General features: G+C 35.7%; 1 long non-coding RNA gene across 2 annotated transcripts in view; it reads left to right on the top strand.

Annotated features, from left to right (window-relative positions):
* Positions 1-4,286: 4,286 nt before the first annotated feature.
* LOC105475410 (uncharacterized) overlaps positions 4,287-26,585 on the top strand; it is a 60,660-nt gene continuing 38,361 nt past the window's right edge. For both annotated transcript variants that reach the window (XR_011621650.1, XR_983327.2), the window contains exons 1-2: positions 4,287-4,297; positions 19,305-19,347. This is a non-coding gene — a long non-coding RNA (uncharacterized lncRNA). The remainder of the gene's footprint in view (positions 4,298-19,304; positions 19,348-26,585) is intronic.

Here is a 26,585-nt window from a genome sequence, read left to right as displayed (position 1 = left end):
ATCACTGAATCATGTCTACAATAACCTATTCTGAATTTCTTGTTATGTCACATATTAAACTTTCATTGTTTAAGCCACTTTTAATCAGAAATGTGTTATTTTCAAATGAAATAATCTTAGATGATCTGTCTTTTGTTCAATTTATTTATTTCAAATTACCATGGAGAGATGTAAATTCCTGGTCAGCATTCTGAATCAAATCTTTCTTTTCTCCAATGCAACTGCTTGAAATAACAAACAATAAAAACAGCAAAAAACTGTATAAACGTACCACATGAATCTTATTTTGCATTACTAATATGTTACTGTGACCATAAATGAATGGCACAATAGAAAATAATATCTTTTTAAACCTTCATAGTAGTAGAGAATATGTAAATTGAATTGTGTTGCTATAAAATATGTAAGTATTCCAGAGGCTTTTCTGTCTGGGCAGTAATTCAAACTTAATCCTAACTGCAAAACGATTAATGCTTCTCTCTCATTTTCTTATTCTCCTCTTTCATCTTAACATATATTGGGATATTAATAGATGCCTTCCTTTAAGAATAACTAACATGCAAAACATTAATACAGATAAATTATAGAATAGTTTGTTCCTTTTATTCACTCATTTATTATTCACATCACAGAAGAATTAGACATATTAATAAAAGTTTCTTACAACTCATTTGTCTTGTAGTTCACAATCATACTGTACATTAACCCCCTTGAGGATCTTTGGAAAAAAATACAAATTAGTACCCACAGATATTATTATTTAATTGGTCTTGGGGAGGATCAGTGGATTTTTTTTTTTTTTTTAAGTGCCTCCAGCTGGCTTTAATGAACTGCCAGCACTAAGAATCATTGCACTGAACCTTGTTCAAAGAAGCTACTACCAGGCTGGATGAAATGAGTTGCTCAGATTGCAGAAGAATCTAGGAATGCTCCCCAATCCTCAAGTTGAAGTTTGTAGCCTGCTCTTGATCCAGGCCTGGAGATTTAGTTATTAGCTTGGAAAGGACTTAAGAAAACTGGCTCAATTTTAGAGGAAAGCAATGTGATTGGAGAAGTCCCAGGTTGTCTTTGTTGCTTTACTCAGAGAAATTTGGAGGAAAACAGATAGTATAAGATGCCATCCTGTTTAATAAAACTCCATAGACATAAAAATATCCACATTTAATATATGTAAGTTAATATGGAAAAGGATAGGTGAGTTATAATTATATCAGCATCAGCAAGAAATCTAAAATTGAGGTCATTAACAACATTGCACAGTTGGATGCACACAGCAAATATTGAGTATTTTCTTAATTATTAATGTAATCCAAACGGATGTGGCACAACCCAAATGCAGCAATACCCATGGTGAAAATGAAAACACGTATACCCAGGTGAAAATGAAAGAGATGCTGGGGAGATTCTCTCTGTCTTTTAAATTCATTTGGTTATAAAATAACACATACATAAAAACACAACCAACGAAATAAGTAAATACATAGTTGAATGCATTATTATGAAGCAAACATCCTTGTAATTAGCAAACAGATCAAAATAAAATTTTAACAGCAAGCCTGTCCTTGTGGCCCAACGCAAACACAACTGCTTCCCTCCTCATAAAAGAAACTACTAACCTGTTTTTCAGAGAAGTCACTTCTTTGCTGCCTTTTAGCCTTCTTTGTCTAGCTTGTCTCCTTAGATAGTATAGTTTAGTCTTGCAAAAACAACTAAACTGAACATTTGGTATATCTCTTTTTTTGCTTTTTAACCTTCAGCTTCTTTCTTTATCCCTTTCATTTGCTTACAATTTGCATCCTGAAGAACCGAGGCCAATTGATCTTAGAATTTCCCACAGACTAGATTTTAGAGATTGAAATCTCATAGTATAGTTCATCATGTTGATATGTCCTTTATGTTTCCTGACAATTGGCAGCTGGATCCAAAGACTTGACTGGACTCAAATTCTATCTATTCGGTAATACTGCAGATGGTATCATATTCTTTTATCAAGAATATTATTTCTGGGTGTCACTTTTTCATGATATTAGTATGTTAATACTCAATGCATGGATCCATTAAGAAGCAGCAAAATGGTGATATTCTAATGCCATCATTTCTTATACTGTATTAGACAGAAAACCTCTATAAAGGGACATTTTTCCTCATCTGCTCCTTATTTAGAGTTCAAATATAGAGAAGAGACACACAATACATTTTCTCTTTTATTTACTATTTTTGAAGATCAGTTGTTTTCCTTTCTTCACCCCACATGAGCATTTATTTAATATTGTGATGACCATATGAAATTAAATATATTTTATGGATTTATCCATTTCAAACATTTTTATTAAAGCTCAGATGGTCCTGGCTTTAGCCAGAACAAATTGGCATTCAAATAGAATCTTGAGTCTTTTCAATATGACTCTAGTATCCTGATGACTTCCTTGCTATCTACTATAATAAAAATATTTCAAGATTGTATTGGTTTTGTATTGTGATGTAACAAATATCACAAATGCCAAGACTTAAAAGAACGTACACTAATTATCTTGCAGTTCTGTAGTGCAGATGTTCAGCATTGCATGACTGGGTTCTCCTAGGGTCTTATAAGGCTGAAATGAAAGTATTAGATGAACTGCATTCTTATCTGGAGGTTCTAGATAAGAATTTACTTTCAAGGTTATTAAAGTTGTTGACAGATTCAGGCTGTCAGGCTGACGTCCTCATTTCCTTGCTGGCTTTTGACTGATCGTCACTCTGAGATCCTAGAGACCTTGTTCTAGTTCTTTTTGCATGCATTCCCTCCATCTTCAAGCAGGCACTGTATGCCAAATCTCCCTCATGCTTCGAACCTCTAACCTCTTTTACAACCCACAGAAGAAAATTCTCTGCTCTTAAAGTGCCCCTGTGATTCAGCCAGCTAACCAGGATACATTCCATATTTGGGGGATGATAATTACATCTACAAATCCATTCACAATATTATTGAGATTAGTGTTTGATTGAATAGTCAAGATGGAAATCATAGGGTACAGATACGCACACACATACACATACATATGTAATATATAATATTAATAATAACCTCATGAGTTTAAACTGATAGTTTCAAATCAAATTCAGGACTATCACATTTTTTGCTTAACTTCTTCCACTTCTTCTCTACTACATCTGTATCTTCATTCTTCCAACCAGGAATCCTGGTTTTCAAGAACATATGATTAAAGGAACTTGAGTTTCCTGTAACTAATGACTTGCTTTATAATACATTTCACATACAAGTATTTCAGAATGATAGTGCTAATACTACAATCACTGATAAGCTTACTGAAAAAAATTGAACTTGTAAAATTTAATGAAATATCTTTTATATTTTCTAACCATTAAAATGGTGGAACTATATTGTATTTTTGGATCATATAGCCATTATTACACTCCTTCCTTTTTTACACTCATTTTGTCTTTCTTCTATGAGTAACTGTACCACAAGTTTTTACATATGTGACTGTACTTGTTTTGATTGTCTGAAGCTTTATCCTTGGGAAATGCCTCAGGATTCTTGAGAAAAATATTCGTTGAGTTCTTGCATGATAAAAGTTTATCCATGTCCATTATGATTGAAAGTCAGTTTTGCTAGATATAAAATTACTTTTCCACATTTATTTGTCCATATTTAGTATCTTAAATATATTCTAATTTAGTCTGGCATAGAAAAATTGCTGTTGAAAAGTCTAATGACAAGATAATTTTATTTCCCTTATGAGTCACTTGAGCTTTTTGCAAAATCAAAGAGCTCTTTTGATATCTAAAAGAATTTTCTATTTATTTATATTTTTACAAATTATCCGGTAATATTATGGATTATGTCTTGGTTTTATTCACTTTAAGTTATATTCTCAAGTATGTAGTGTATTTTTTCATTAAGCAGTTACAGATAATTCTTTAAAATTCAGAAATGTTCTCTTAAATTATAGCTTTCAATATTAGTTTGGTTTATTTGCTTTTGTTTTTATCTTCAGGGATTTCTATTATTCCTAAGTTGGATATACTTTCCCCACTGATATATATGTGTATGTATATACACATATGTGTCTATATAAACAGTCATGTGTCATTTAACAAAGAAGATACATTCTGAGAAATGTATCATTAGACAATTTTGTCATTGTGTGAACACTGTAGAGGGTACTTATACAAACCTAGATGGTACAGCCCATAACACATCTAGGCCAAATGGTACAACCTATTGTTCCTAGGTTCTAAAACTGTACAGCATGCTACTATACTGAAAACTACAGGCAATCGGAACACAATAGTAGGTATTTGTGTATCTAAACATATCTAAACATGGAAAAGGTACTGTTACGTTTTGAAGGGAAGGCTAGGGTTAAAGAAAGACACACAGAGAGGGGGTGGCATAAACAGCAACACAGGTATATTGCAGACACTGCAAAAGTGGGGGACCAGCTTAACGACAGAATCTACTGCTACTTACAGACTGGAGCAAGTCATAGGCCCAGGCAGGAGGGGCTTGTGGGGAAATGGCCTGCTGCCCGGCAGGACATTGATAAGATGTTTCCATAATAAGGCAGTTCTGGCCCTTGTTCCAGCGGAATGTGGTGCCCCTTGCACTTTCTCCCAGCAAAATATGATAGAGATGTTTCTTTAGTTGGGTCTTTGCCTTTCGTTGAGCCTTTGTCTGCCTTGTGGTCAGGTGGTTAGGCAGGATGTTTCTCACTGCCCGAACCCCTGTAAAATGTTTCGTTTTGACCAAGGTCTGCAAAATAGCAGGAAGCTTATAAAATGGTGCAGTTTGGACTACCAGGTACAGTAAAAATATGGCATAAAAAACAAAAAATGGGACACTTGTATAAAGTACTTATGGATAGTGTTTGCAGGACTAGCAGTTGCTATGGGTGAGTGAGTGAGTGACTGGTGAGTAAACGTAAAGGCCTAGAACATTACAGTACACTACTCTAGACTTCATAAACCTTGTACAATTAGGCTACAGTAAGTTTATAAAACATTTTTCTTCAATAATAAATTAACCTGCACTTATGTAGCTTTTTTCTTTTATAAACTTCTAAATTTTTAAACTTTCTTATTCTTTTACAACATTTAGATTAAAATGAAAGTATATTTTGTAGCTCTACAAAAATATTTTTTGTTTATATACTTATTCTATAAGGTTTTTCTATCTTTAAGTACATTTACTTTGTTTTACTTTTTAATTGCTTTTGTCAAAGAAGAATAAGACACAAACACACACATTATCCTATGCCTACAGAGGGTCAGAATCATCAATATCACTATCTTCCACTTCCACATCTTGTCCCACTGGAAGGCCTTCAGGGGCAATAACAAGCACGGAACTGTCATCTCCTAAGAGAACAATGCACTAGGTTTGTTTACAACAGCATCACCATAAACATGTGAATATGACCACTATGATGTCACTAGGTGATAGGAATTTTTCAACTTTCTCTTTATATATACACACCTATACACACACACACACACACAAAGACACACATATACACTACATTGTTTTCATTTTTTAATCTTTTTCATCTTTAAAATATTTCAAGCTTCATATTGTTCTGAAGGCATTATTTATTATTTGTTCATTTTTATGTCTTTCCAGTTTTGGTTTTAATGATTTTTAAAAGTTTCTAAGGGTTTCCAAGTTTTAAAAGTTTCTGTGTTTCCAAGTCATTTCTGTTTTTTAAAAAATTCTTATTTAAACTCTTTTCTCATGACTTGCGTCATTTTCCCAATATCTTTTAGCTTCTTTTGTTTCGTTCGTGGGCATGTCTTCATTATCTGCAGAAATGTTATGTTGTTCTTATTAATAATTCTATTTTCTTGTTATAAGTATGTATAGGATTAGATCTGATACATTTTTCTTAGTTTTCCTAAACTTTTAGAAGTAGGTGTGGCTTCAAATAGCTTTCCTACCTTCACAGTATTTCCCTTTTCTTTGTTTTCCACATGGTATTAAAAACATGCCAGTTTGCTTTCTGAAATTTCCTAACTCTATCCCCTTTTCCACTTTTAACCTGATGTCAGGTTAAAAGTATATATACACACACATACACACACACACACACACATATTTATATATGTACATATATACATAAACACACACACATTATCACTGGTGAGTTGCCTCACTAGTAAGTTGTGTAATTTCAGAATCATTTTAAAACAAACCGAATTTGATAGGTCAGGCATATCAAATCTACAAGGACATTATTCTTTCTTTCTTATTTCATCAACATTATATATAGGCCTATTAAATTCAAAGATTAGCATGTTTGGTTATTCTACTTCTGGATAGGATCTATTTTTTCAAGAGTCAAGCTCAGGTCAAATGAATATATAATAATAAAATGTCCCATTCACTTTTTTCAAGAACAGGGGACCATTTCTGTTTTTTCCTATATTGTATGTCTAGCAGTTAATAAAGTGCCTGGCACATAAGAACTCAGTAAATATTTGTGAAGAGAAGAATACATTTATAAATGAAAGTACACTGTTGTACAAGTATTCCAATTATGTCAGTTTTAGTCTGGCATAACAGCTCAGTTGAGGTGATAGATAACTGAATCAATCATTAAATAAACAAACATTTTTTTTTATAGATAGGGCCCTAGATTAGGTAAGATCTGCTATTTTAGGATTTACTTATTCAATATTGTGCTAGGAACTGCTACTGAAGCACAAAAAAAGTAGTCTTTGCCTTTTATAGCATAATGGAAAACCTGTGATAGATATTTTTATGGAGTAAACATACACTATTTAGGATGTGCATAAAAGGGGTGCCAAAACTCTTTTCTCTTTGAGGTCAGCTTTGGAGGTGGGTTAAGAAAGTTACTTGGAGTATGTATTAATTGTGCTAAAGTCTAAAACAGTGTAGACATTGACCAGCTGAAGGAGATGTGGGGCTTTGGAAAGTGTTGCAGAGGAAAGATCTGGAGAAAGGCTTGTAGGTGAAAGGGAAGCATGACAAATTTAGAGAAAATGCTAAGTTTGTCTTTGTGTTCAACTCCCACAATATTATGAATTCATTACGAAAATTTATAACATTCACTATAATACAGGATAAAATGTCAAGATTTTTTATTTTGTTTTGCTTTCCTTTTGGCTTTTTGTTTGTTCATTTGTTTGTATAAAACAGTTGGATTTCTTATGAAGGCTCTGCCTAGTCTATAATAGACTAAAGGATTGAAATTGAAGGTATGGCCTTCAAAGGTACTAGATAGAAATGTGCAATTTCTGATTTTGTCACCCCTATCCCATATACTTTCTGGTTGCCCCAAACCTCTTTATTGTTCCTCTGAAGCCCAGGGATGCTTGACGCTGCTTCATAACACCTCAGGTAGGATGTTTTTAAGTGCTTCCTATGAGCACACACTCTTGTGACAGGAGAAAGCAACTTTAAAGAAATTTATTGAGTGGTTGAATGATTCATTCAGTTCAATGTGCTAATTCTAACTACATCTGCTCTTTTTCAAGAGATTTCCTTTGCCTCAATTAATGAATCTTTAACAAAGTTTCCTTTTAGCAAAGATTTCTTGGGTCCATGCTTTGCTGTTCTTTAAAAATTACATTATGCAGAATTGTTAGTACAGAAAGATCTTTCTGTCCCAAACCTCTGTAAGCTTGATATTTCTATTCTCCCTTGAAGTAACTCTCAGCCAGAGCACTAAATTTTAGTAACCTGATTAAAATTATAGATGCCATCTTAATGTTTCTTCTCCCCCAGGAACTAGGATAATGCATGCAGCAACCCAGGAAGTTAAGCTCAGGTCACATGCTTGCATGTCTAAATTGGCTGATTCATTAAAATATTAAATTTTTAAGGATGAAACTGAGTATGCATGCTTTACATTTTGAATTTTTATGGAAAATTTGAATGCAAATAGAGTTAAACTAAGTACAGATTAAACACAGCTGTCCAGATGTCTGAATTATCACAAGACTTCATAAGTAAGCAGTTCTTTGGGAAAATGAGCCCTTTTGTTCAATTTGTGCAGCAGAGTCCACATTTATTTGTATAGGAAAATTCCATTTCACAAATAGAATAAGAGGAGAAATTAAGGAACTTTTAAATACATGTATCCCTTTTTTTTTCTGAGTCTATAAGAAATAACCAGCATCCCAGGGAGTTGGGGAAATGATTGTGATAGATGTACATTAATTTACATATTTTTTAAATGAGACTAAGCATACTCTTTGAATGTAGAGATTGTGTTATATTTCATGTTGTATGCTCAACACCTAGAACAACATGTAGCACCAAGCAAGCCATCCATGAATATTTTCCAACTAAATGAATAAAATTCTAGCAGTGAATCACACCTGACATCTTCAGAAGGATGATAGGCAAAAATTTGCATAGCTTTCTTGATAATAACACGTAAATTCCATTTTAAAAGCCCATAGTATTCCTGAAGTTTCCTCTGGTATCTCCTTCAGAGTTTTAAGCCATTAAAACACACTTTTCAGTAAAAACATATCTTAAAATTGTAACATTTAAGTTTTATTTTTCCCCCAAGATGCTGGATTAGAGGTAGTATTGGCGTGCCTCTCCCACTTGGAAAGACAAAGAAGCGTGTAGAGATTCACATGTGAAGATTTTTTTCCAGTAAGCAATGCAGGAACTTAACAATCTGAAATCCACAGACCTTTTGAACAAAGCAGCATGCTACAGCAAAAAAATGTAAGTTCCCAGATTGTAAGAGGAAGAGAGACTGCCACCAGGATGTACACCCCCACAGGGAAACCTGGAAATGCAGGTCACGGTGGAAGACCTTAACCTTATGCAGTGCTGGAACTGACTTAGGGAGTGGTGAGGAATATAAAAGTAGCAGCAGAAGCAGTAGCTGCATTTCCAGTCTCCAGTATGGACCGAGGGAAACCATTCCTCATTCCACCTCACAGGTGACCTCACAGAAGCTGGCTACCTAATTCATACAGTGGTCACAGGTTGAAAGAAGCTCCCAAGTGAATTTCACAACATAAGCTCTAGTGGGGCTTGGCCAGAACCGGGGGCAAGTGGGAAGTGTGCTGCAACTGCAAGCACAAGAGCTGGGTGTCCTGGCTTTGCAGGGCAGACTCAGAGGGGGTGGCCTGAAAGCCATAGTTACTATTTCTGTGGGGAAGTCTTATGATGTCCTGGGACAGTTTGTGTACTGAGCATAGATGGCAAGGAACTCAGCTCGCTGCTGCTAGAGGAACACTGCAGATGTTAGATCTGCCTTGCCAAGTGCATGGGAGCAAGGTGGGGCTTACTGTGCTGGCTATTCCCTTTCCTACACAAACTCTTCTGTGTAGCAGAGACAGCTACACTTCTTTCTGGAACTTTACCCCTGTGGCCAAAGAACTGCCCCCCTGACTCCCACAGAGGCCACTGCTTGCCCCCTACATGGAGAGCCAGAGTGCTGAACTCCCTGATCCAACCCCCATCTGGCTTTGCCCCTCCACCTGCCCTGGTAGCAAATAATAAAGGACAGAAACTTTCACGAGCTTTATGGTTCTGCCTAGCACCTGAGAAACTAGAGTACCAACCCTGGGTAACATAAGGCAAGCACAAATCCCATTGCTACTACTGCAGCTGGTGCTGTTTTGTAAGCACCACCTCCTGGCCAGAGGCCAACTGACATAGTCCATTACAGAATCTCCAGGTAGAATAACACTGTGCCCAGAAAGGAGAAAGCTTTGTGCATGACCCCATCTATCACCATGGTCTGCACCACTCTGGCTAAACAGGGGGTCTTGAGTCTATTCATGTGACCAGTTCATTACTACTACAACCAGTATTTGAGAAAGTCAACAAACTCAGGCTATCTATAACCAAGAAATCTCACACAGTCAACGTCACTCTTCTACCACCCCCATCAGAGCTGGTACTGGTATCTGCTGCTGGGAGAGTTGAGGACAGGGAACATCACTGGATTCCTTGTAGTCACTCCGCAGCATGACTCTGGAATATGACAGCCCCACTGAGTGACTAGACCCAGAGGAGCAACAACATTCACAGTATTCTGGGTCTCAGGGAGTCCTACTCCTAGGAGAAGGAGGAGTGCACTACATCAAGGGAACAACCCAAAAGAGCCTAGACAGCAGGCACTGAGTCCCAGATCTTTCCACTGGTAGGAAGTTTCTTTCAACAGAGGCACAGTTGAAGTCCTGGGCTCACCAGGAAAAGTCTACAGGCAACAGTCAGGCAGCCCTGGTACTCATGAAGGATCTTGGAGAAGGGGACTTCTTTTCCTTCTCATCCACCACTGAAAACAGCTGGAGCTTTTCCCATGAGATTTTGGCATGAGTGCACCTATCTATATACAGCCTTTCTGGAACACTTCAGGGTGACTGCATCCCCACAGGAGGAGCACCTTCCAGGTTCAGGTTTTCATGAGAAGTAGAGTCACAATTCCTCTCTACTTGGAACATCAACATTCCTGCAGATCAAAAGAGGTGCCCATCTGATCTGAATAGCCAGAACATTGGGTCAGAAGTGTGTCTGGGAGGTGGATCACTTTCCTGCTGGCCTGGCAGGGGAGCTGAGGTGACTCCAGCCCTTCCCTCTGATAAGACCTTAGTGTGTTTCACTGAAAGCTTCCCCAGTCACCTCTAACAAGGCTGGGACCTCTACCCACCATTGGGTATTGCATTTAATCACCTGCTTTTGTCAAAGCCAGTTTTTACCCATGGGCACCTCCCCTATTGGCCTGAAGCCTGAACTATTCAATCCAGTAAATAAAATAATGGGGAAAAATAAATAAATGCAAAAGTGCACACCATGGGAAAATGAGATAAGCTTCAAGAGACCTCTGCCATTCCAACCCTGTAAGAGACAGTGAACTCGCTCACACACAGAGTACATTGCTATTACAACCAGCATCTAAGAAAGCCATCATAAAAAGACTCTCTATAACCAAGAACTCTGGTTTCTTCACCCCTATAGCACCAAAAGCTGATTTAGGCTACAATAAACTATAGACATTAAAGTTATATCCTTAAGGGGGAAAAACAAAATTAAGAAAAACCACACAGTCAAATACAAAATAAATTCAAGAATAATTAGAAGAAAGAGTATACCCAAATAAGAAGGAATCAGAACAGTGATTCTAGTAATATGACAAAATAGGGTTCTCCAATACCCCCAAAAGATCACAGTAGCCCCCCAGCAATAGATCGAAACCAAGATGAAATCTTTGAAATACCAGATAAAGAATTTAAAAGATTGATTATTAAGCTACTCAAGGAGATAGCAGAGAAAGGTGAAAAACAATATAATAAAATTTTAAAAACAACTCAAGTTATAAATGAAAAAGTTTTCTAAATAGATATCTTAAAATCCAATCAGAACTTCTGGAAATCAAAGGCACAGATAGAGAATTACAAACTGCAGTGGAAAGTTTCAACAATAGACTATAACAAATAGAAGAACGAATTTCAGAGCTTGAAGATAGGGCTTTTTAATTGACTGAATCAGGCAAAAGCAAGAAAAATAAATAAACAAAATAAACTGATTATGTAAAAGAGCCAAACCTTAGAATAATTGATGTTCCTGAGGGAGAAAAGTAAGCAAAAAGTATGAAAAACTTATTTGAGGTAATAATTGAGGAAAACTTCCCTGGCCTTGCTAGAGATTTAGATATTCGAATACAAGAAGTTCAAAGAACTCCTGCGAGAGTCATTGCAAAAAAGCTCATCAACAAGGAGTATAGTTATCAGGCTATCTAAAGCCAACATGAATGAAAAAATTCTAAGAGCAGTGAGATAAAAGCATCAGGTAAGCTATAAAGAAAACCCTATCAGAGTAACAGCAGACTACTCAACAGAAACCTTACAAGCCAGATGGGATTAGAGTCCTATCTTTAACCTTCATAAACAGAATAGCTGTTGGCCAAGAGTTTTGTATCCAGCAAAACTAAAGTTTCGTAAATTTAGGAGAAATAAAGTCATTTTCAGATAAACAAATGCTGAATTTGGTACTACTAGACCAACACTACAAATCTTGAAACAGGTATTCAATATGCAGCAAAATAGCATACAACTCACAGGGCCTATAAAACAACAACATAACAAAAAAATCAAAGTATCTAGATAACAACTAACATGATGAATGGAATAGTACCTCACATCTGAATATTAATGTTGAATGTAAATGTAGATAGATTGGAAGATACAGATTGCTAGAATGGATTAAAAAAAAATCACAAACCAAATATCTACTGTCTTTAAGGGATGTACCTAACATGTAAGGATTTATGTAAATTCAAGGTAAAAAGGTGGAAAAAGATATTCCACCCAAACGGAAACCAAAAGTGAGCAGGGGTAGCTATTCTTATATTAGATAAGACAGACTGTAAAGTAACAAAAGTAAGGAAAAAAAAAAAAAAGACAAAGAAGGTCATTATATAATGATGATTAATCAAACAAGAAGCTATTACAATCCTAAATTTATATGCACCTAACACTGCAGCTCCCACCACACTAACAGCCCTAGACAGATCATCAAGACATAAAGTCAACAAAGAAAAAATGGATTTTAACTACACTCTAGAACAAATGGACCTATCAGATATTTACAGACCATTCTACTGAATAACTGCAGAGTATACATTCTCCTCACCAGCACATGGAAAATTCTCCGAGATAGACTATGTGATAGGCCACAAAACAAATTTTGATAAATTAAAAAATAATCAAAATCACATCAAGTATCTTCTTGAATCACAGTGGAATAAAACTAGAAATCAACTCCAAAAGGAACTCTCAAAACTATACAAATACATCAAACTTAAACAATATGTTTCTGAATGATTTTTAGATTAATAACGAAATCAAGATAGAAATTTAAAAATTATTTGAAATGAATAATAACAGTGACACAAGTTTTTAAGACCTCTGGGATACAGCAAAAGCAATGCTAAGAGGAATGGTTATGGCACTCAGTGCTTACCTACATCAGCAAGTCTGCAAGATCACAAATTGACAACCTAATGTCACACTTCAAGAAACTAGAGAAACAAGAACCAACTAAACCCAATGCTAGCAGAACAAAAGAAATAATGATGATGAGAGAAGAACTAAATGAAATTGAAACAAACAAAAAAGGACAATGCAACAAAAAGCTGCTTCTTTGAAAAGATAAACAAAATTGATAGAACGTTAGCTAGATTATAGAACATTAGCTAGATTAACCAAGAAAATAAAAGAGAAGTTTCAAATAAGTTTAATTAGAAAGGAAACTGGAGAGATTACAACCAAAACCACAGAAATACAAAGATCAAGACTATTATGAACACCTCTGTGTCCACAAACTAGAAAACCTAAATGAAAGGGATAAATTCCTGGAAACATACAACCCTCCTAGATTAAATCAAGAAGAAATAGAAATCTTGAACAGACCAATAACATGCAGCTAAATTGAATCAGTAATTTAAAAAAAAAAAAGCCAACAATATAAACCTAAGGCCAGATGGAGTCACAGCTGAATTTTATCAGACATTCAAAGAATAATTGGTACCAATCCTACTGAAACTATTCCAGAAGATTCGGAAAGAAGGAATCCTCCTTAAATAATTCTATTAAGTAAGTACCACCCTGATACCCAAACCAGGAAAAGACATAACAAAAAAATAAAGCTACAGACCAATATCCCTGATAAACATAGATGTAAAAATCCTCAGCAAAATGCTAACCAAATCCAACAGCACATCAAAAAGATAATATACCATGATCAAGCGGGTTTCATCCCAAGGATGTAGGGATGGTTTAACATATGCAAGTCAATGAATGCATGTGATACATCGTATAAACAGAAACAAAAACAACAAAAAAGATAATTTCATCAGATGCAGAAAAAGCATTTGATAAAATTAAGCATCACTTTATGATTAAAAACCCTCATCAAACTAAGCATAGAAGGAACTTAGCTGAAATTAATAAAAACCATATATGGCAAACCCACAGTCAACATTATATTGAATGGGGAAAAACTGAAAGCATTCCCCTGATAAATGAAACAAAATGAGCATGCCCACTTTCACCATTTTGATTCAGTACAGTACTGGAAATTCTAGCCAGAGCAATCAGGCAAGAGAAAGAAATAAAGGGCATTCAAATTGGAAAAAAGTCAAACTATTACGTTTAACAATATGATCGTGTACCTAAAAATCCCTAAAGACTCCTCCAAAGGATTCCTAGATTTGATAAATGAATGCAGTAAAGTCTCACGTTATGAAATAAATGTATATATCAGTATATATCAGTAGCACTACTAGGCACCAACAACGACCAAGCTGCAAATCAAACCAATTCCTCAATCCCTTTTACAACAGCTGCAAGAGAAAAAAAAAACACCTAGGAATATACTTAACCAAGGAGGTGAACGATCTCTACATGGAGAACTAAAAAACACTGCTGAAAGAAATAATAGACGACAAAAACCAATGTGAACACATCCTATGCTCATGGATTGGAAGAATCAATATTGTGAAAATGATCATATTGCCCAAAGTGCTCTACACAGTCAATACAATTCCCATCAAAATACCAGTATCATTTTTCACAGAATTAGAAACAAAATCCCAAAATTCTTATGGAACCAAAAAAGAGCCTGAATAGCCAAAGCAATTCTAAGCAAAAATTCTGGAAGCATCACATTACTGGACTTCAAATTATACTACAAGGCTAAGGTTACCAAAACAGCATGGTGCTGGTATAAAGTAGGCACATAGACCAATGGAACAAAATAGAGAACCCAGAAATAAGCCCAAACGCTTACAACCAACTAGTATTTAACAAAGCATACCAAAACATAAATTAAAACCACAATAAGATACGACCTTATTCCTGTAAGAATGGCCATAGGTCAAAAAGCAATAGATGTTGGCAGGGATGTGGTGAAAGCAGAACACTTACACATCACTGTTGGGAATGTAAATTAGTACAACCTCTATGGAAAAGCTCATGAAGATTCTTTAAAGAACTAAAAGTACATCTACCATTCAATCCAGTAATTCCATTACCCAGAGGGATTGTACGGCAAAAGATAAAGGGGAGTAGTGGAATTACTGGATTGAATGGTGGATGTACTTTTCCTACCCAAAGGAAAAAAGTCATTACATAAAAAAGACACATGCATGTGTACATTTATTGCAGCACAATTCACAATTGCAAAGATACGGAACCAGCCTAAGTGCCCACTGACCAGTGAGTAGATAAAGAAAATATGGTATATATACACCATGAAATACTATTCAGCCATAAAAAGAATGAAATAATGCCTTTTGCAGCAACTTCGATGTAACTGAGGCCATTATTCTTGGTGAAGTAACTCAAGAATGGAAAACCAAATACCATATGTACTCACCTATAAGTGGGAGCTAGGCTATGAGTACACAACTGCATACAGAGTGACATAATGGACTTCGGAGATTCAGATCGGACAGGGTGGGAAGGAGGTGTGGAACAAGAAACTACATATTGAGTAAAACATACACTACTTGGGTGACAGGTGCATTAAAATCTCAGAATTCACCACTATATAATTCATTCATGTAACCAAAACCACTTGTACCCCCAAAGTTATTGAAATTTTAAAAAATTATAACATTTAAGTGTGTATTTGAATGTCAGCAGTTGAATTTATTTAATCAGGGGTTTATTCTACTTCACCAGAAAAGGGAAACAATGGAGAAATGCTGTGATTGTTCCTTGCTTCCATGGTTAACATTTTGCATAATCTGAAGTCTCTCTTCCTTCTTGAGCATACTCACTAAAAGACTTACTAAGTTGGGAGTGCTAACCTATTTTATTCAGTTCTCTGTGTGAGGTCAAAACAAGCTGGATTCTTAAACCGGCATTTGAGGACTTTATGACTAAAAGAGCAACATCTACAAATAACACTATTTCACATATTGCATACCATTCAATAATATTTAGCAGAAAATATTTTCCCACTATTTTATAAAGAAAATATTTCCCTTCTACAGAATTCAAAAGTTTCTATCTTTTTTTGTAGGTGTTTTCTAGACAAAGGTGCTAAGCAGAGCAAGGGTCGTGATTAACAAATCAGGACTTTGTGTTCACAATCATATACACAGAAAATTCCTGTATTCCATAAAGCAATGTGTTGTGTTTAGTTGAGAATAACTGTGTGCTGACTATAAATTGTATATTGAAAATGAAGAGAGGAACTTGGAGACAGGATCTCGCTCTGTCACTCAGTGGCGCTATCACAGCTCACTGTAGCCTTGCCCTTCAGGGCTCAAACAATCTGCCAGCCCCTGCTTCACAAATTCCTGGGACTACCGGTGTGAACTACCACACCTGGCCACAAAAGTAAGTACTTATCTTGCTTGTGGAGCAGGGCTCTTGGGAAAGGGTCATCACCTGCGATGTTACCAGCATCAGGTTGGAAACTTAAGCCTAGGAGATATCAAATATTTAAGTGCATCATTAACTTCTAGCTTACTTTTTCATTAATATAATTTTTTTTAGTAAAAGTAGGATATAACTTTTTAGAGAACATTTTTAACATTGAATAATTCAAAGGTTATTGTTTTCTACTTTTTACTTCAAATTCTGATGGAAAAATAATGTGAAATCCCAAGATACCATATCTGTCCCTCACTGCTCACTGACTATAAAAAACTCTGGGGTTGAATTATGCAGAACATCCAATAGTAATGTGCAGATGCTCTTCTCTATAAGCAGTTACTTCATTTGTCACAAGATGGTGCTGCACACAGCTCTAGACAGGCTACTCTTAGGGAAGAAACTTCACAGCATTCAAGAGAAAGGAGCACAGTCCTTGAACACTTCATATTTTGCTCACAGAGTATGGGAAAGTATATTGAACAAGACAGAAGGAAACATAGCTTTCCAAACTCAAAGTTTGTGTTGCAAGGAATAGAAGAATTAGAATTCATTCCTTAGAATAATTGTAATGTAGAACAGTTCAGAGAAAGAAGAGATATTCTCTAATAGATTCTGCCCAAATAAGTCTTCTATTCATTTCACTTTTGGGTACAATAGAAATAGTATGACCAAAAATGAAAGGGAAGGATGAAAATTTAGAATATTAAAATGGTGATACTGAGCCCTGTATACCCACTTTTAAAATGTGTAGGGGACATTAACACTGTGAAAAGGAGAATCCCTTACTTCCCTTTTCTTTCTCACTGGACATAAGTACAGTCAGATTTGTCAACAGAATGGGCAACATTACATTGTACATATGCAGGCATAAGCAACGTTAGGGCAGAAACATCCATCTCTGGTTTTTATCACCTTCAAAGTGATTTTTTTTTTTTTTTCAGAATGAGTAACATTTTTCTGCTTAAAGATACTCAGTGGCTTTCCATTGCACTCAGAATTAAGTCCAGGTTCCTGGAGTTTTACTTAAAGTACCAGAATATGAACTGTTGTTACAGATTTGCTATAACATAATGCACTGATGACACATGGAAAAATCAATCATGTCAGTAAGCACACACTGTTTAATTCAGCTGACCTTTTTCTTTCTTATCCAGACTTTCTCAATGAAGTCATGCCTTGATTAACTATGAACACTGCAGCACTGTCTTAGTGTACCCCATGCTTACATCTACCTCTGCCGCTTGGTTTTTTCTGACCCAGAGCTTCAAATGCTCAACCCACTGTGGCCTTTCAGCACCAAATTTTATCATCAGGGGATATGCACGTACTGCTTCCTCTTTCTAAAATATTTTCCCTTCCTCTCTGTGATTTCTTCTCATCCTTCATCTCACACTTCAGATCTCAGAGAGGTGTACCTCTGAGGTGTACCCAGGCCACCCAATCGAAAGTGGGTTATTGTATTTCATAGCACCGTATTCTTTTCCTTTTATTTCTGCTATTGTAAATTGTAGCTATATACACAAATTATTCACAGGTTTCATGTTTCAAATAGATTTGAGAAAGGTGTATGATGGACCCCTCAAGTGAGCCACACTGTTTATTAGCCTGTGATAGATTCTGGGAAGTCCTAATCTAAAGAAACCTAATGAATTATGTTAAATTCAGAGCTTCCAACATTTTTTTTAGTATTAACATTCTAGGAAGCCATATGGAATATTCTGTGGAAAACACTGCTCACATCCATCCACACTCTGCATTTTATAGAAGAGCAAACAGGTTCACGTTAGTGATTGCCCATGCTATAAATTTAGTTAGCAACAGTTAAGGGCTGTCTTTGATGGGCACAATAATATTGACAGTAGATCTATTTCCATAGAGACTGATTCCATTCATCTTTACTTTTTATTACATTTGCCTTACTATATTTGGGCTGTTTTTACCAATCTTTAGTCTAGTAGCTTTCTTTAAAATAATCATGGAGTAGATTTTATCCACAAAATATTTATTTGGATATCTGCTTCTTATTTTTCTCACCATTCCTACCCCTAAAAGCTGTAATTCATTATTCTATTGCAGTTTGGCAGGTCTCCTTTGTAGTATGGATCAAGTAGAATAACAAAAATTTATTTCAAAGCTGTTTCCCTTTTTAAATTTGAACTCTAAAAGGGAAGGGAGTTTATGTTATTTACTTTTTATTCCTCACATTTATTCAGGGCCTTACAATAAATAAATGCTAGAGGATATAAATACAAGAATGCTTCTCTAGAGGGACTCAAAGTCTAGAGAGGAGATTGCCATAAATACAAGCAATTATAATTTGTCAGACTTAGATGCTATGACAGAGAAATGTTAGCAGTGATGAAGGTTCTTGGACTGTTTTTCAAAGATAGCCATATGTGAGTTTGATGAGACAAACAAACAGTATTTCACCATGTGAAGGGGAGAGCTAAAGGTGGAGGTAACACCATAAGACAGTCATGTCGCATTTCTCTCCTAAATGTTCCATCCTGGCTAAATGCTTTTAACCTTTAGGACTAACTGTCACACTCAAAGAGAAGACTTTCTGGGACCCTCACAAACCAAACCAGTGCCCCAGTTATAATTTCCAATCCCAACTTTTATGTCATATAATTCGAATCTAATATCATCCATAATATTATGCAATTTTTATCAATATTTTCTACTATTTCCCATGAGTGGCAGACATGGTATTTTGTTCATTGGTGTATCCTTAGTATCTAGCAAAATGTATTGTACATAGTAGGTTCTTGATAATTATTCATTGAACATATGAAAAAGCTGAAAAACAGATGAGTTGCCTACTGTGGGTTATGGAGTGACAGAAGTTGAAATCATGTAGAGAAGAAGGTAGATTGTGAAGGCCAAGCTGAAGAGTCAAGATTTTATTTTATCACTGACAGGAAATCGCTGAAGGCGTTTTGGGAGAAGAGTAAATCGACCAAGGTAATGTACAAAAGCATCCTAGGTAAGACCTTGTATCTAAGTTTTCTGACTTACTAATGAACTATTCCACAGTAAAATCACTGAACCTGACAGAATATACTATATCAATAAATATACTTTATTTTTGTGTGTATATGTACTCTCATGATGTGAGTCAACCATATGGAGTTGTTTTATTAACAATATAGTTATATAGTTACTGACAATATAGTCATTAACAAGTTACTTTCTTAATCTAGGAGGTTTTCAAGATAGCCTATATATATATATTTAAGATAGTCTACCCCAGAGAAGTCTAGAAATCTAGGTCTCATTCATGCTTTATCTCTTCTAGACTTACCTAAATTATTAGGTTCATGGTTATTTTCAAGTGTTTAAAAACAGTCTTAGTGTGAGGCAACTAAAAAAACAATGTAATGCCTTACAGCTGTGTTGTCTGATATGGTAGCCTCTAGCTATATGTTCCCATTTAAATTTAAGTTAGTTAAAATTAAATAAACTTAAATATTTAGTTCCTTACATCCACCACATTTAACATACTCATAGCCACATTTTCAAGTGTTTCTTTGATCACGGCAGAAAATTCTATTGAAGAGTATCATAGCTTAGAGGGTTAACTAAAACAAAAAACAAAAACATCATCATGGTATCTTTCATTTTGGCAGTACTATATGTTTTTCAAAATCCCTTCTCCTGTGACATTTTACCTGACTCTGAGAATGAACTGTTGAGGTGGAGTATGCAGGAAATACCATCATCACCACTGCTAAGACTAGAGAATTGGGGGGGTGGGGAGAGAGAGAGAGAGAGAGAGAAGCTCTGCTGACCCATCAACTTCACGTTGGTAACAACACCAATGCTTACACGGAATAATTTTGACTAAACTGCAGACACCTCTCCTGGGTGAGAGATACAAAGAAATACTTCTTGGTTATGGAGACTGAAAAAAACCCATTCTAAGAAAAAGCTAAAAGAAATGAAGAAACTATGGGATGAATATTCCTCCATCATAAAATCATCCTTTCTGGGATTTTATGAGACGATTTCTTAGCAGCACACTTTAGAACTGCATGACAAGATAAGATGGTAAGAGAAATATATGCATTTTAATCAAATTGAAGGAAATGTGGCTAGGAAAGCAATCTTCAGCAAATACTGTAAAGAGCTGAAAACCCCCCAGTCATCCCATGCAAGGTTGTTTATCTGATTGGCTGTAATGAGTGGCTAATTTACAGTGAGAGAGCCGCAGCAGCCTCCTAGCAACATCCTGAAGTCTAGCATTTCACAATCACTCAGGCATCCAAGCAGCCCTGCCATTTCATAGTTCTCTATCTTCCTTTTGTTTATATATGCAAGCAAATGAGGGGAAATAAAATGGGAAGAATATCACAGCAGCTCTATTTATGAAGATACACTCCATAAAATAGATTAACAGAAAAAAATATATTTAACAAATAAAACATTGTAAAACCTTCAGGTTAAGATCCAAAGCTATAAATCACATAAAATTCATGACCCATAGTACAATGTGTGACTCATAAAATTTCAATTTGTGTAAGTGAATGTTGTTCCTGGTTACACACAGAGATACAAAACTGTCATACAGTTTCCATAGGAGACAGTTTTCACAACATCCATTCTTTCTTTACATGTGGCCTGAAGACATTTTGATTGAGGACTTCAGGATATACATTTGGGGATGCTAAGAACAGCATCTGAGTCATGAGATTAAAAATAATATTCCATGTGCTGCATATTAGGCTTAATATTATAGGGAAAAGTTAAAGCAAGGTAAGATTTCTAGGCTCTTTACAAATGAGTATAAATATTTGTTGAATGAATAAACATTTCTGAAGGATGTCTTCTAACTTTTAGGTTATCTCTTGATTGTTCATTATGTTATTCATCACAATAGAAAAGTTGCTTAGTAAAATAAAATGCAGTAGATTTTATACTGATTTTAATCAGCTTCTCTTCTTTCCCTTGTTTCCTCCCTCCCTCCTCTTCTCCTGCCCCACTTTCTCCAAACCTTATTATCGGGATGATTCTATTCATACTCTTGGCATGATTAAGAATTAGTTGTTTATTTTAACCCAGAAAATTTGTACTTTAACATGCATTAAGTTAGAAAAAATATAAGAATTAACAAATACTTTCTGGAAGGAACATTGAAGGGGTGAAGACTTTCAGTTGTCAATAAACTCAATTTCATAATCTGTTTGCAGATGTTCTGGTAATGGGACAATTATTTTGGTGTATATATATAACTATATGTGTATATAATATATATAACTAATATTTTCCCTAACTAGCCTTTCTTATATATACATGATTACTAGCCACCCCTAAGCAGGTTGACCCTATAAATTGTTGCCCAAATCAGGAAATATTTAAAAGCGAAAGAGAAACTATTAATAATTACACAGACAGAGAAGTATATCCAAGAACAGTACCAAATAAACTGTGACATGTGTTCGTCCTACTCCTTATCTTAAAAGATTATTATCACCAAAACATAACACTTTCTATATACCCTTGTTGATCATTGTAAAATGTGACTTCTTAGTAATAAACACTGTAGAGTACAGCTGAGAAGACTCTTTCTGTTTATCTCTTGGTGAAACGCACAGTGATGATATTTATTTACAAGTATCTGAAGGCTCAGCTAGTTAGAAAGCAACTTTTCTTCCATAATGCTCAAGAACCTATGTCAATGGTTTCAGCTTCAAGTTCTGAGGCTCTTTTCCTCAGTGGCTTTTATCTGTCCAGAATTCATTTCTCTTTTTGGTACAGCATCACAAGTCTGGAGGACTCTGAAAATGATTGCAGGTGCTTGATTCAAATATTCAATATTCTCTCTGTTCAGAAGTATATAAGCCGTGTTATTACATGGCCATTTTTATGATTCATATTTTAGAAGCTCACTGAATAAAACACAGAAATATAGCATGAAATTTATCACATTGTAATTTTCTTTTTGAGTTGAATTCATGCTATCTCTGAACTGGTTAATGATCATAGGCTAGGTTTAAAAACTGCATACTTTCTTTTATTTTTAATTTCTTCTAAAAAAATGGAACACATGTGCAGGACGGGAAGGTTTGTTTCATAGCATACGTGTGCCATGGTGGTTTACTGCACCTATGGACCTGTCTTCTAAGTCCCCTCCCCTCACCCCCCACCCCCAACAGGCCCTGGTGTGTGTTGTTCTCCTCTCTGTGACCATGTGTTCTCAGTGTTCAACTTCCACTCATGAGTGGGAACATGTGGTATTTGGTTTTTTGTTTCTGTGTTTGTTTGCTGAGGATGATGGCTTCCAGCTTCACCCATGTCCCTGCAAAGGACATGATCTCATTCCTTTTTATGAGTGAGAACATGTGGTATTTGGTTTTTTGTTCACATGTTAAAAAAAAAACTGAATACTTTCAAATAATGTTTTGAAGCTGAAAAGTTCCCATTAAAGTGAATAGAAAAGTAGCATAATCTGATAGGGTATAAATTAAAGAAAGCTTATAGAGGTATCTTCATTGTGATACAGATGTATAAGGAAAATAAGATAAAGAACTGAAGGCACAGGGACACCAGCATTGAAAGAAAACTAGGAAGGAAGGACATATGTTGATAGATACGGGCATACAGATAAAGATAAAGATAAAGATACAAATAGTGATGTAGATTCAGAAATATGATATATAATCAGGCTGGGCGCAGTGACTCCCGCCTATATCCCAACACTTTGGGAGGATGAGGTGGGCAGATCATCTGAGGTCAGGAGTTTGAGACCAACCTGACAAACATGGGGGGAAACCCTGTCTCTACTAAAAATACAAAAATTAGCCAGCTTGGTGATGTGCACCTCTAATCTCAGCTACATGGGAGGCTGAGGCAGGAGAATTGCTTGAACCAGGGAGGTGGATGTTGCAGTGAGCCAAAATCACACCTCTGCACTCCATCCTGGGTGAGAGAGCCAGACTTCATCTCAGGAAAAAAAAAAAAAAAGAAATATGATATATGTATAATCAGAATTATGTTTACTTGTTTACTTGTCTATTTTCAAAAGCATTATACAGAGAAATTCAAGAGAATTTCTAAATAAATAATTTATGCAACAGACCAGGGATAACTTCCAGCTCTTCTCTCTCTCCTAACTTCCTCTTCCCCTTCTTTTTTATTTATATTCATGAGGATATATCCAAACTGAAAGAAATAGAAAACACAAAGCAAACCGATGGAATATTAAGGAGGATATTTTGGTCATATGCCTAAATGTTTCAGAGAAAGTATGATATGCAGGCATGGTTTGAACAGGACTCTGGAGCCAACTCACTGTGATCCCCATGGGATGCACTCCTCTGTGGCCACCTTCATGCTCAGGTGGCACCCTTCACGGTGGCAACATGGCTGTTGCAGTTCTAAGTTTGCTGTCTGTACTCCACACTATTGAGAAGGGAATAAACAGTCACGCTATGGTATTCCTAGCCAAAGTCTCAAGTTCAATGAGGATTGTTCAGTCTTGGGTAAAAGGAATAAACATTTTTGGTAAAGAAATACTCTGCTTCGAGAGTCAAGAGTGAATTCAGTCTTACTCAAACTGCATGGCTGCCACACCATTTGGTAAATGTAGTGCACATGACAAATTAGTGTTAATAAAATTTCCCCAAGATAAATCTGGATACTAATAAAGAGGGGCAAGAAAAAGACTCAAAAACCATGCAATGAATGCATATTTATTTCCACCGAATGCTGCTCTTTTATTATAACTATTTCACCCAGGAAATTCCATATTCTTGTGTATTTTTTCCATTAAGAGAAGTTAAAATCATAACATTTTTATGTTGGGGTGATCAGACCCAACACCAGGTCATGGGGGTGACGAAGTCTGGCGGAGTCCAACGATTGAGAAAAAGACAGTTTGAGAAGTAAAGCTGGGACCAAGGGGCCATCGTGATCGTGGAGGCTGTGAAGTCCCCGAGCTCTGGGAGCCCATGCTTTTCATTGGTAATCCAACAGAGAAACAGGTGGTAAGAACGTGGAGATCAAAAGCGCAGGCGCGTGATCTACAGCTGTGACGGTTTAGCACTTATTAGGAACATGTTCTGCTACTTGAAATAATGGAGAGCAGGGTCTTTTAACTCAAGATACAATCGATCCTGGGAGAGCAAGGAGCAAGGAGCCAGCAAGTCTAGACACATTCCAGAGCCAAGAGCCCTTGATTGTATCCAAGCCACGAGGGATTGTATGCCCTGGGCTTAGACCATAGCGCGTCAGGGTAGCCTTCTACCCTTTAGAACAGAACTTGGTGTTCCAAAGGCCACAAGGGGTTTCAGACCCTGGACCCCGGACATGTTCCAAGACTCTTCTACATTATGTCAGACATGCAAGCCCTGCCTCAGCTTCTCCCAACACTCAGCTTTTCCCAACATTTTTACTTCAACAATTTATAAAATATATTTTTCAAAAGATAATTTCCATGGTAGAGTACAACCTCCCACCATCATCAGTTTTGTTTTCTTTATATCATAGATATTAGAGATCTCTCTCTATCCAGTCCCTAATATTCAATTTGTCCTCTTTTAGCACAGTTACATTTTCCCTCCTTTCAGCACAGTTATATTTTCCCTTCTGCCATCCCAGCTTTTTTTCAGTTATTCCCCAGGTGGGTTGAATTCCACTCTTCTATTTTAGAGAGCAGTTTCAATAGTTTTATTTTTTAAAAAGTGAAGTGCAAGCAACAAATCCAAACATATTTCCTAAGATAACATTGATATGTCCAAATTTAATAGTAGTGTTTATGAAGCATATTTTGTTTTTGCCAGATTAAAATATGATGGAGACAAATGTGAAATATGGTATTTTTAAAAAATTACAGAAAAATACCACTAACAAATTATACAATACCTTTACCTACTTGGAATGGTGCCAATAGTTGGATATCATATATTCAGGGAAATATTTTTTAAATGATATATCCATAAAATGAAATCCCATGAGCTATAAAAATTGAAGAAACTCTTTGTATGCTAATGTGAAATGATGTCTACAATATTTTGTTAAGAAAATATGTTGTAGGCGAGATATATGTTATTATTTTTGCTGAAAACAACCAAGAAGATAACAATCAATGTTTATTTACTTCATATGCATAATGATCTTTAGAAGTATACATAAGAAACCAGTGGAAGTGGTTCCCCTCGCTGAGTGAGAGGGCAACTGGGCAATGAGGGGACATTTTATGAAATAAAATTTTTGATACATTTTAATGTCAAACTAAGCCAAAGAGAGTGTAATGTCAGTCTACATATGGTGGCAATGTAAAGCTGTCCTGACTTTGGGGGAAAAAAGCTGAACTCTGGTTTTGACAACTATAGCATATGTAATATAATGCCATCTTTTTTTATGCTTCAAAATCTTGAATTACTCTGTGGTTTTGCACTGAAGATTGATTACCCTCATAAAAATCTCTAGAAGATATTGGAGAGAATTGTTATTTCTTAGCAAAATCACCATCCTGAATATTTCGTTCTATTCACATTTCCCTTTCCATCACATCTCACTGAATGAAAATTCCATGAGGTAAGGATATTTCCCCATTTTGTTCATTGCTATATCCTAGCACATAAATTAGTGCCTGATGACTAAGCCGTAAGTATTTCTTACAAGAATAAGGATACTTTTGAATAAAATACTAGTTCCACAAAGATAATAAGCCAATCACTACTTTAGGAAAATTGCTGTGGGATTTTTAAGGTTTGCTTATTAATTACTTATATAAGTATTTTGCTTGACTCATTACATTTATGAACAATTTTTGTGGTTTATATTGAGGAAACAGCCACAGTAGTGAATCAAGAAAGATACAATCGAAAAGTCAGGCAATCTTCATAGATTTTCATAGGATAATTTTCTAAGAAATTGACAGATTATCCTCCAAAAATAATTCCTTATGTTTAAGATAGTAACTAAGGTGAAGTGATGGATTATGAGACATTGTATAAGATTGTGACACAGAGGGAACTATAAAAATATAATGTCTTTGAAACATCAGTGTTCCCCATATGCTGATCATTCTAGATATTGAAAACATAGAATATAGGCTCTGACAATATGCTTCAGATTCTTGAAAATGTATGATGCTATCTAATGAACTTAATGTTCTCATATAAACAAAAAGCATCTTGTAATAACAAGTTTCTGTTAGTGGTTGCCCATTTATCCTTTCCAGATCCCACAAGGGATAT

The sequence above is a fragment of the Macaca nemestrina genome, chromosome 4, assembly GCF_043159975.1.
Source record: "Macaca nemestrina isolate mMacNem1 chromosome 4, mMacNem.hap1, whole genome shotgun sequence".
Taxonomy (NCBI): Eukaryota; Metazoa; Chordata; class Mammalia; order Primates; family Cercopithecidae; genus Macaca; species Macaca nemestrina.
Note: the sequence above shows the minus strand (reverse complement) of the source record. Positions and strands in the feature narration are given on the sequence as shown.